Source organism: Mandrillus leucophaeus, unplaced genomic scaffold (assembly GCF_000951045.1).
Source record: "Mandrillus leucophaeus isolate KB7577 unplaced genomic scaffold, Mleu.le_1.0 Scaffold925, whole genome shotgun sequence".
NCBI lineage: Eukaryota > Metazoa > Chordata > Mammalia > Primates > Cercopithecidae > Mandrillus > Mandrillus leucophaeus.
In genome coordinates this window covers 13,310-24,595 of record NW_012110086.1, presented here as the reverse complement: position 1 = coordinate 24,595, position 11,286 = coordinate 13,310, and positions in this window count along the sequence as shown.

The following is an 11,286-nucleotide window of genomic DNA, read 5'->3' as shown; positions in this document are numbered from 1 at the left end:
TCAAAAGCAAAACAAAACAAAACAAAAAAAAGCTATACTTGGATAAACCTCATTAAAATTACTTTTTAAAGATGAAGTAGTGTTTATCTTTACCATCCTCCTTTTAATATCTACTACATTCTCATATCAAGCTCAGAAGAATTAGCAGTAAGGCAAAGTATGTTATGTGAAGCCACATAGAAGTACTTTTAAATTTTAAGATTAGATCCTGCTTCCTCTGGCAAAGAGAAAGAACTAAGACTAATTTTTAGAAGTTAGCAGAGAAGTGGATTCCATGCTTACCTTTTTTTTTTTTTTTTTTTTTAAGAGACAGAGGTCTTACTGTGTTGCCCAAGCTGGAGTGCAGTGGCTATTCACAGACTCAGTGCTGCTACTGATAAGCATGGGAGTTTTGACCTGCTCTGTTTCTGACCTGGCCCAGTTCTCTCCTCACTAGGCAACCTGGTGGTCCCTCACTTCCAGGAGGCCACCATGTTGATTCCTAATTTAGTGCAGACACCCAATCGGCATAGGATACTACAGCCCAGAACTTCTGGGCTCAAGCGATCTTTCTGCCTCAGCCTCTTGAGTAGGTGGGACTACAGACACACACCACTGTGTCCGGCTCTTTTGTTTTTTAAATAGAGATGATTTCTCACTATGTTGTCCAGACTGATCTCTCAAACTACTGAGCTCAAGTGATCCTGCTGCCTTGGCCTCCCAAAGTGCTAAGATTACACGCATAAGCCTATAGCCATAGGCCTAGATACCACATTTTTAAATAAAAATTTCATAAAAGTAGAACTGTAGCTTTTACTTAAATCATGTCTTTAAAGAGGCATGTAGTTGGTAGAGGTTTTATGACTCCATCTACTTTTTGAACTTTTTTTTTTGTTTGTTTTTGTGATGCAGTCACCCTCTGTTGCCCAGGCTGGAATGCAGTGGCTCGATCTCGGCTCACTGCAGTGCACCGCTGTCCCCTAGGTTCAAGCGATTCTCCTGCCTCAGCCTCCCTAATAGCTGGGATTACAGGCGTGTACCACCACGCCCAGCTAATTTTTGTATTAGTAGAGATGGGGTTTCACCATGTTGCCCAGGTTGGTCTCGAGCTCCTGACCTCAAGTGATTCACCTGCCTTGGCCTCCTGAAGTGCTGGGATTACAGACGTGAGCCACCGCATCCAGCTGACTCCATCTACGACAAAACTGGAATAAATATGCTTTGTACAGATAAAAAGGCATTTGGATGTGTGATCAGTGGAGATAACACATTTTGTTTGGGTTGGACCGAATTTGATAGAAATTCATAATTACGTGATCTCAAATGAAGTTTTAAGAGGGAGCAGTGTTCTGCTTACTTTAGATGTAAAGTAAGCAGAGCACAATTAGGCAATTTATCAGCCTCCTGTCAACCAAGTGCTGAAAAGCAAAACTGTGCCTGTAGTGTGTTTTCCTGTGTTCATCCTCACTGTCAGGTCACACTAGCTGGGACTGGTGTTACAGGCGGTAAAGGAATTTACCAAGGCAGTTGTAGGTAAAGAAGGGCAGATTTATTAAAGAAAGTATGAAAGTGGGTTGGTTGCAAGGGTGCAACGGGCAGATCAGCAAGAGAGAAGCTGACTGCCAGGAGACAGTGGCTTGCTGGGGATTTTACAGGATGATGCTTCTGCTATGTGCTGCAGAGAGGGCTATGTGCAGTACTGATAAGGCCAAGGTTGCAGTGAGCTAACTTGCATTTTTCTGTCAGCCAAGAGTCTGGTGATAAGGTGAGTGCAGAAAACTTGTGAGTTATTTGTGCAGGAGGGCTGTGTGTCTTGGACCATGAAGAAAGGCAGACTTATACCTTATCTGCTTTTTCTTTTTGCTGTGCCCTTTTCCCACCAGCCTGACTCCTTTTCCCTTATTAGGACTCCACAATCACTGCTTTCAATAATAGAGTGAATATCTAGTTCCATTAGGAAGTGGAGTGGGAAGATGGAGAATGCTTGCACTTGGACCCATTCACCCTCATTCTGTCTTTAATCTCAGTAAAATACATATTCTACCCAAGGTTCTTAGAACACATAAGGTGATGAAAAAGAATACTGCAAACAGTTGCATGGGTATGTGTAGCCATGTAGCAGCTAGAACCTGTTGTGTAAGCTGAATGAACTAATACAGTGTTGATAATGATGCTAACATTTGTTATGCCCTTTCTGTATGCCAGCTGTGCTGAACATTTTATACGTTATCTTATTTAAATCTCACATTAACCCTTTGACATTGCTACTAGTATCTTATTTTGCAGTAAGGAAACTGATACCTAGAAGCATTAAATGACTTGCCTAGAGTGTCACAGTAAGTGGCCGGCCCAGGTTTCAAACTCAAGGCTGTTTAGAGTTAGCACTTAGCTGCTTTGCTCCACGTCACAACTAAATGTAACCAGTCATAAAAATTGAATATATTTTCCGTCACCATGAATAGGGAACTACAGGACAGATGCTGTAACAACCTCAAAGATTACAGTGGAGATATGTTCTGAAAAATGTGTCATTAGGCGATTGTGTCGTTGTATAAACTTCATAAAGTGTACTTAGACAAAACTTGATGGTATGGCCTACTATACATCTAGATTATATGGTATAGCCTATTGCTCCTAGGCCACATATCTGGACAGCATGTTACTATACTGAATGCTGTAGGCTTTTGTAACACAGTTGAAAGTGTACATATATCTAAGCATATCTAAACCTAGAAAAGGTGCGGTAAAAAAATGGTATTAACAGGGTTGGGTGTAGTGGCTCATGCCTGTAATCCCAGCACTTGGGGAGGCTGAGGCGGGTGGATCACCTAAGGTCAGGAGCTCGAGACCAGTCTGACCAGTATAGTGAAACCGCGTCTCTACTAAAAATACGAAAATTAGCCAAGTGTGGTGGCATGCACCTGTAGTCCCAGCTACTCGGGAGGCCAAGACAGGAGAATTGCTTGAACCTGGGAGGCGGAGGTTGCAGTGAGCCGAGATCACACCACTGCACTCCAACCTGGGTGACAGAACGAGACTCTGTCTCAAAAAAAAAAAAAAAAATATGGTATTATAATATGGGACTCTTGTGGTATTTGTGGTCTATCATTGAGGGACACATGCCACGCATGATTGTATATCATTTTCCTTTCTAATAGATGTGGGAGTTTCTGATCCCTTGCTTCAGAAACTGCATTTAGATACCGCTTTAAAAGGCATTTTAAAAGTAGAGTATCAGAAATCAAGATGGATTGATGGATGGATAGGTATGTGATGAAACAATTACAGTAGAATGTTAATGGTAGGATCTACGTATGGCTATTCAGGTATTCAACTATAATTTTTTTTTTTTTTTTTGCTTGTTCTTTGATTTTTTTTTTTTTAATTTTGATAGTTTTGGGGGAACAGGTGGTTTTTGGCTATATGGATAAGTTCTTTAGTGGTGATTTCTGAGATTTTGGTGCACCCGTCACCTGAGCAGTGTACACTGTACCCAATGTGTAGTCTTTAATCCCTCACCCCACTTCCACCCTTCCCTCCAAGTCCCCAGAGTCCATATGCTTTTGCATCCTTGTAGCTTAGCTCCCACTTATAAGTGAGAACATACAACATTTGGTTTTCCATTCCTGCGTTACTTCACTTAGAATAATGGCCTACAACTCTATCCAAATTGCTGCAAAGGCCACTATTTCATTCCGTTTTCATGGTGTAAACCACATTTTCTTTATCTGCTCATTGGTTGATGGGCCATATTTTTGCAATTGTGAATTGTGCTGTTATAAACCTGTGTACATGTGTCTTTTTCATATGACTTCTTTTCTTTTGGGTAGATACCCAGTAGTGGGATTGCTGGATCAAATGGTGGTTCTACTTTCAGTTCTTTTTTTTTTTTTTTTTTGAGGTGGAGTTTCGTTCTTGTTGCCCAGACTGAAGTGCAGTGGCACAATCTCGGCTCACTGCAACCTCTGCCTCCTGGGTTCAAGCAATTCTCCATCTCAGCCTCCCAAGTAGCTGGGATTACAGGCATGCACCACTACGCCGGCTAATTTTGTATTTTTAGGAGAGATGGGGTTTTCCATATTGGTCAGGCTGGTCTCGAACTCCCGACCTCACGTAATCCTCCCGCCTCAGCCTCCCAAAGTGCTGGGATTACAAGCGTGAGCCATTGCACCCAGCGTACTTTAGTTCTTAAAGGAATCTTCATACTGTTTTTCATAGTGGCTGTACTAGTTCACATTTCCACCAGCAGTGTGTAAGTGTTCCCTTTTCACTACAGTCATGCTAATATTTATTATTTTTTAATTTTTAAATTATAGCCATTCTTATAGGAGTAAGGTAGTATCTATCTCATTGTGGTTTTAATTTGCATTTTCCTGATAATTAGAGATGTTAAACATTGTTTCATGTGTTTGTTGGCTGTTTTTATATCATTTGAGTATTGTCTATTCATGGTTTTTTTAACCCACTTTTTGATGGGATTGGTGGGGTTTTTTGTTTTTGTTGTTGTTGTTGTTTTGCTGGTTTGTTTGTATTCCTTGTAGATTCTGGATATTAGTCCTTTGTTGGATGCATCGTTTGCAAAAATTTTATACCACTTTGGGTTGTCTGTTTACTCTGCTGATTATTTCTTTTGCTGTTTAGAAACTTTTTAGTTTTAATTAGGTCCCATGTATTTATTTTTGTTGCATTCACTTTTGGTTTCTTGGTCCTGAATTCTTTGCCTAAGCTAATGTCTAGAAGAGTTTTTCTGATGTTATCTTTAAGAATTTTTAGGATTTCAGGCCTTAGATTTAAGTCTTTGATCCACTTGGGTTGATTTTTATATAAGTTGAGAGATGAAGATCTTGTTTCATTCTTCTACATGTGGCTTGCCAGTTATCCCAGCACTGTTTGTTGAATAGGGTGTCCTTTTTCTACTTTATGTTTTTGTTTGCTTTGTCAAAGACCGGTTGGCTGTAAGCATTGGGCTTTATTTTTGGGTTCTCTATTCTGTTCCATCAGTCTACATGCCAGTTTTTACACCAGTACTGTGCTGTTTTGGTAACTATAGCCTTGTAGTGTAGTTTGAAGTCAGGTAATGTCATTCCTCCAGATTTGTTCTTTTTGCTTAGTCTTGGTTTGGCTATGTAGGCTCTTTTTTGGTTCCATATGAATTTTAGAATTTTTTTCTAGTTCTGTAAAATGATGATAGTATTTTGATGTGAATTGCTTTGAATCTGTAGATTGCGTTTAGCAGTAAGGTCATTGTCACCATATTGATTCTACCCATCCATGAATTTCCATTTGTTTGCGTCATTGATGATTTGTTTCAACAGTGTTTTGTAGTCTTCCTTGTAGAGATCTTTCACCTCCTTGGTTAGATATTTTCCTAAGTATTTTAATTTTTCTTTGGCAGCTGTTGTAAAAGGGATTGTGTTCTTGATTTGATTCTCCGCTTGGTCATCATTGGTGTATAGCAGTGCCGCTGATTTGTGTACATTAATTTTGTATCCTGAAACTTCACTGAATTCATTTATCAGATCTAGGAGCTTTTCGAATGAGTCTTTAGGGTTTTCTAGGTATATGTTCATATCATTAGCAAACAGCAACAGTTTTGACCTCCTCCTTTGCAGCTTGGGATAAAATTTTTTAAATTTTTCTGTATCTGAAAGTTTTCATAATAAAATGTTACTGATTAAAAATATGTTCTTAGGACTATACATTCAGGGATCATTTCTGTAGTTTGTTACTAGAGAAGTTTCTCTGAATGTGTAGAGCACTGGAAAAATCAATCTTTTTTTAAAAAAAAGAAAAAAATATATATATTCTTATTATAAAGCAGTATTGGCAGCTGTATAAAAACCAGTAGCATGCTGTATCCTCCATGTCTGTGTACAACAATCCTCTGAAAAATTTATTAATTCTTCCTAGTCTTTTATCACTGAAAATGGTCAAGCATTAAAGACTGTTGTAAAGAGGATTCCCTCATTACTTAGGAGGCTTCTAATTAAGCTCCTTCCAATATGGTTTTTTAATACTCTTATAAGTATTTCATATATCAAATTTCCGCCTGTGGTTTCCTGACATTTTGTAACTCCTGTTGAATATACTCTTTATATAGGCGTTATGGGGTGTTTTTGCTTTTTAAGTGCTACCACATTCACAACTGTAACAGATAGTCCTTGGTACTTCAGAATAATTGTTTAAAATTTATCTCCTGTTAAGCTTAAAGTTACATTAGTTTTTCTTTGTTCTTTATATTAGAAATACTTCACCCCATTTTAAGCAATGAGCTAGAAATATTCCAAGCCATAGGATTTAAAATAGTGATTGTATGTGTACCTTTAAAAATGAAAAAAATACATTGGATTTGTATTATACTTCTGCTTAAAGGCCACGTTGAGTGTTAATTTTTTCACTAATATTATTAGTTACAACGTTGATATTGGCTGTCACATTTTTACATAACTTACCCTGGAGTAAATCACTGACTTGTATTATCATGTTATTTCATGTTGATTACTCTGTCTTGCAAGAGCGAAATGGGTGGGTGAAGCTTATTAATGTCTCACTCTTAGAGAATAACATCCTTCGTGTCTCCACATTGAACATTCTTCCCTTTTAATACTTTTCTTATATAGCTTTAAAAAAAAAAATTACAGATGTTTGATACCTGGCCTTTTTACAATTTTGGTATTCTGTTACTTCAGGATATTGCTACCCTTCTACAGGTATTAAATGATATTTTTTGTTTTGTTTTGTTTTGAGACGGAGTATTGCTCTTGTTGCCCAGGCTGGAGTGCAGTGGCGCCATCTTGGCTCACTACAACCTCCGCCTGCCGGCTTCAAGCGATTCTCCTGCCTCAGCCTCCTGAGTAGCTGGGATTATAGGCATGTACCACCACGCCTGGCTAATTTTGTATTTTTAATAGAGACGGGGTTTCTCCATGTTAGTCAGACTGGTCTCGAACTCCCAACCTCAGGTGATCCTCCCGCCTCGGCTTCCCAAAGTGCTGGGATTACATGCGTGAGCCACTGTGCCCAGCCTTGGTGTGTATTTTTTAATGCTGAAGTGATTGGCTGTTGATTTGGTTTTGATAGTTTTTCACGCACTCAGCATAACTACAAACATCTCGGCAACATGTAACTAAGACTGTGAGTCTCTGGAATCTAGTTTTTGTGGAACTACTACCCTCTAGCTTCTGAAACAACTTTAGATGATTCCTTTTAAAAATTATTTTCTTTTATTCAGGTCTTAACCTGTTGGGTATCTGATCCTTGCCTATTCTTGGCAGGCAAGCATATCCAGTAGTGTATTTTATTAAATAATCGTGCTTGTTGATAAGAAAATAAAGAATAAGTTTTTCAGGGACTTAGATTTACTTATTTTGCTTTAATTTCACTTTTGTGTGTGTGTGTGGGTGTGTGTGTTGGAATTTCACTCTGGTCACCCAGGCTGGAGTGCAACAGTGCAATCTTGGCTCCCTGCAACCTACACTGTCCTGGTTCAAGAGATTCTCCTGCCTCGGCCTCCCGAGTAGCTGGGATTACAGGCGTGCACCACCACGCCCAGCAAATTTTTGTATTTTTAAAGTAGAGATGGGGTTTCACCATTTTAGGCAGGCTGATCTCGAACTTCTGACCTCAGGTGATCTACCCACCTTGACCTCCCAAAGTGTTGGGATTATAGGCGTAAGCCATCACCCCGGCCCTCGTTTCACTTTTTTACTGGTGGTGGTTACTGATGTGTGTATGTGTTTCTTCTACTTACAGCTTTTTCTCCTTCTTCCATTTTTTGTGGGTTTTACTTTTTCTTTGGCTCTTTGCTTTTCTTACTTTCTGCTTTGGACCTTCCCACTGCTCATTTCCTTTTTGTGGCTTTCCATTACTGAATCAGGACGGTTTCTTTTATCTTTGGTGCACTTCACATGCTGTATAAAACTAAGCCATTCTTTCAAGAGAATTATTTTTATTTACAGGAATCACTGCTTCTCTTTGTCTTTGGGTCCACTTGGTATTGTTTTTTCCTTCTTTCTACTTTCCGCCACTAGTTTTACCTAGCTTTACTTTGAGAGGCAGTATAGCATAGTGTAAGGAGCACCAATTAGCATGCTAGCTGGGTTCAGATCTTGACTCTGTTACCTGTTATGTGGCTAATTCCTTAACTTGTCTATGCTGCCTTTTCTTCATTGGTAAAATGGAGATACCTGGTGATAGCTATCACAAAAGGTTATGTGAAAATTAAGTTACATAATATGTAAAAGGTACTTAGAACAAGACTTGGCACGTACTGGGTACTATGTAAGTATTAACTATAAGCTAATGATTATTGTTACTTTTTTTTTTTTTTTTTTTTTGTGAGACGGGGTCTCCGTCTGTCACGTAAGCTGCAGTGCAGTGGTGTGATCGTGGCTCATTATGGCCTCCATCTCCTGGGCTCACCGGGTTCAAGAGATCCTCCCAACTTAGCCTCCTGAGTAGCTCAGACTACAGGTGCACTCCACCACTCCTATCTAATTTTTGTACTAGAGATGGGGTTTTGCTGTGTTGCCTTGGCTGGTCTCAAACTCCTGGGCTCAAGCAGCCTGCCCAACGCAGTGCTGAAATCACAGGCATGAGCCACCGCACCTTGCCTATTGTTATTACTTTTAATATAAAATGGCTCAAAGCAGTTGGATCTTCAGTGCCTCTTATCAGACATCCTTCTGGTTTATTTTTTTCTCCACATTTATTTATTTATTTATTTGAGACAGAATCTGGCTCCATTGCCCAGGCTGGAGTGCAGTGGCACAATCTCTGCTCCCTGCAGCCTCTGCCTCCTGGGCTCAAGCCACCTTCCCACCTCAGCCTCCCAAGTAGCTAGGACCACAGATGCACACCACCACACGCAGCAGATTATTACATTTTTTGTAGATACGGGGTCTCACCATGTTGCCCAGGCTGGTCTTGAACTCCCAAGCTCACGTGATCTGCTTGCCTTGGCCTCCCAAAGTGGTGGGATTAAAGGCTTGAGCCAGGATACCTGGCCTCCACATGTTATTTTTTATGTTTCATTGTCTTGACAATTCTGCTTCATCATCTCTTCTCTCAGGAGTCTACCTCTTCTTATAACTTGAAAGAGGAGTAAAGCCAAAGCCAGACAAGAACTCTAGCTACTTCTCACCACCCCACCAATAAACTTAACTATAGCTGTACTCTTTCTTTCCTCTCCCCATGTCCCCAGCCTGGTCTTCCTCCTGTTTAAGGCCAGTCCTTTCACTCATCCTCTGAATCCCATTTCCTTCTACCTATCTAGGGACCTCATACCATCTGTTATCACCCGTTTCCTGTGTCTTTAACCTTTCGCTCTTTTCTGTGTCTTTTCCGACAAAAATCAAAACATTCTCTTTATATTTTACTTTAATAAAAAAAAAAATCTGAGAGAAAAACGAAGGAAAAAAACATGTTCTAGCTTGTCCATTCTGTAAAAAATCAGTATACTCTCTTGACCCCTTATTTCTGTCTAGCTAACCCCCTTGCTGTATTTTTAGAACCTAGCTACTTTATGATGAATTGTCTTTACTCACGGTTTTCAGTTCCTCATGTCTGTATATTCTTTCCTTTTCTATGGCAATTTTCTAACTCTTCTACTTTTTTCTTATGTACTATTATAAGGTCATCAGTGACTCCTTTGTGGCTAAATCAAATAGACTTTGGTTTCTATCTTATTTGACCAGTCAGCTGCATTTGACACTGTCAGTCACTACTCCTTGAAATACCTTGTACCCTTGGTTTCTGAAGTAACTCCTGCCGTGCTGGTTATTCTGTATATCTATCTCTTTCACAGGTTTCCCTTCTGCTACCCCACCTTCACTTTTTTCCTCTTCATTTTTTTCTTAATTGGTCTAGCTAAAGATTTATCAGTTTTACTTATTTTTTTCAGAGAACCAAGTTTTGGCTTTAATTTTTCCTATGGCTTGTCTGTTTAATTTATGTCTGTGCTTTGTTTTGTCTATTTATTTTGGGTTTTCTTTGCTCTTTTTCTAGCTAAGGTAGACGTATAGACCACTGATATGTGTGTGTGGGGGGTGGGGGGTGAAATACACATAACATAAAATTTGCCATCATAACCATTTTTAAGGGTACAGTTCAGTGGCATTAAGTACATTCACATTATTACACAACCATCACCCCCACCCATCTTTCAGAACTCTCTTCATCTTTCAGCAGTGTGACTCTGTATTCATTAAACAGTAACTCCCCATCCCTCTCTACCCACATCCCCAGGCAACCACCCTTCTACTTTTCTGTCTCTGGATTTGAGTGTCCTGTAACTACATCATGCAATTGGAATCATATGGTATTTGTTCCTTAATTATTGGTTTATTTCACTTGCATAATGTCTTCAGGGTTCATTTGTGTTGTAGCATATATCTGAATTTCCTTCCTTTTTAAGGCTGAATAATATTCCATTGTGTATTTATGCCACATTTCATTAGTTCATTCATCTCTTGTGGACATTTGGGTTGCTTCTACCTTTTGGCTATTGTGAATAATGCTGCTTTGAATATTAATGTACAAATACTGGTGTGTGCTTGCTTTCACTTCTTTTGAGTATCTGCCCAGAAGTGAAATTGCTGGATCATATGGTAATTTCTATTTTTTATTTTTTGAGGAACCACTATACTGTTTTCTACAGTGGCTACACCATTTTACATTCCCACCAGCTGTGCACAAGGATTTTAATTTCTCCACATCCTTGCCAAGACTTGTTATTTTGTTTTTGTTTTTTTTAACTATTAGACATTCAAATGGTTATGAGGTGGTAAGTCATGATATTTAGAGACCATCATTTTTTTTTTTTTTTCCCCCAAGACAAAGTCTCGCTCTGTCATCCAGGGTGGAGTACAATGGCACCATCTTGGCTCACTGCAACCTCTGCCTCCTGGGTTCAAGTGATTCTCCTACCCCAACCTCCCAAGTAGTTGGGATTACAGGTGCGCGCCACCATGACCTTCTAAATTTTGTATTTTTAGTAGAGACGGGGTTTCGCCATGTTGGTCAGGCTGATCTGGAACTCCTGACCTTGTGATCCGCCCACCTTGGCCTCCCAAAGTGCTGGGATTACAGGCGTGAGCCACCGCGCCTGGCCTGGAGACCGTCATCTCTAACATATCCTTTGAAGCTACAGATTTTCCTCTGAGTGCTGCTTTTGCATCCCACAAGTTTTGATGTTGTCGTATTTTCAATATCAGTTAAAAATATCCAGTTTCCTTTGTTGATTCCTTATTTGACCAGCCCATGGGTTATTATTTAGAAATGTGTTGTTTAATTTCCAGATATTTAGGG